This window comes from Echinops telfairi, unplaced genomic scaffold (assembly GCF_000313985.2).
Source record: "Echinops telfairi isolate 266 unplaced genomic scaffold, ASM31398v2 ScPeMD7_7400;HRSCAF=8409, whole genome shotgun sequence".
Lineage (NCBI taxonomy): Eukaryota > Metazoa > Chordata > Mammalia > Afrosoricida > Tenrecidae > Echinops > Echinops telfairi.
In genome coordinates this window covers 4235580-4237197 of record NW_022111300.1, presented here as the reverse complement: position 1 = coordinate 4237197, position 1618 = coordinate 4235580, and positions in this window count along the sequence as shown.

The following is a 1618-nucleotide window of genomic DNA, read 5'->3' as shown; positions in this document are numbered from 1 at the left end:
CCTGGCCCCAGCGTCCATCATTTGTCTTCCCTTGGGACCTCCTTGCTCTGCTTCCCTGCCGCTCCATTGCACGTACCCCACATCACTATTTTTAATGGCAGTTTCTAACAACTTTTAAGGGACCTCCAAAATGCCGGCTGGTGGAACTAGAAAAGTATCAACTGCTTAAATTATAGCAAGCAATTAATAGGAAAAATTAAATATATAGTCTCTCTCTACAGCCCTAAAGTAAAAAAGAAACATATATTATACAAGGAACACTATTGTATTGTATAAATCATGCTCTGATCATGGCTCTATGTGCCAACATCATATAAGATTTCCCAAAAAGCCAAATTGAAACCAGACTACTGTTCTGATTTCTGAATTTCCCCACCTTCAAAACAAACCTCTGTATTATACAATAGATATTAAATTGTTTAAATGTGTAAATCAATGATACAATCCAATCAGCTTCATTCCAAAGTGGACATTATTTATATTCTGCTCAGTTTGTCTTTTTCTAGCACTAGCTGACTCTGGAAATCACATTTACTAGAGGAGAAAACATAGTGAACAGAATTTAACAAGGTTGATTAGATTTGAGTTAACATCTGTTGAAGATTCAGAAATGTAAAGATTTGGAGAATTTTTGCTATCTTCACGCTCATCTCAACTTAAAACCAATATACTCTCTCCATCTCCACACCGTCTGCCAGATAAACAGGATTAATCAACAATGAAGGAGGAGGGATCCCTTTGTGGGAGGAATTTATATACTTGTAAGATTGCCAGGATGTAGAGGTCACTTAAGGGTAACATTTCACCAGAGCAATGTCTGAGGGTATCTTGCAACCACAAAGTCTTTATCTATTAAAGTTCTTCTCCCTCTTATCTATAATTATTGGGGAGAAAACAAGTTGAGGACAATCACAGAGATGATGTAATTTAGTATGCCCATTTTTTTTCAGCTTCATAATAAACCACCCCAAAACTCAGTGGCTTCTAAGAAGGACTTATTATTTCTCATGATTCTGAGATCATTTGCTTAATTTTTGTATATCTGGTGGAACCAAAAAATGTGATTGTGTTCAGATGAGAGATTAATTTCTTCCAGTAGCCTTTCATCATTTTGTAACATAATCCAATTTTATTTAAAGAATGGCACTTGGCATTTGTGGTAGTCACACAATTTCATGTCAACTTGAGCATGGATGGAATCTAGCCTGTTAATCAGGTCAAAGCCTGATGATCCCTCCTTGTGGGATCTGGGAATCCTCATGAGGATTCTGGGAACTTCCTCCCTTCCTCCCTGTAGGCAAGGCACATTCTCTGTTTCACCTTCCTGTTGACAAGCCACATGGAGCCACATTGATGGCAGTCAGAGCCCTGGAGATGCTTCCACCACCACTAGAGCCACAAGAGTTTCCACCCACCTGCCAGAGATCTTCCTGCATTCAGCATCATTGTACATGCTGCATGAGTCTGAGAGGAATTTATGGACTAGCATCAGACAGATGGGCTAATATTGGATTTCTGGACTTGATCTGAACTGGGCGGGGATATATATATATATTTTTTTTAATCGTTTTATTAGGGGCTCATACAACTCTTATCACAATCCATACACACATCAATT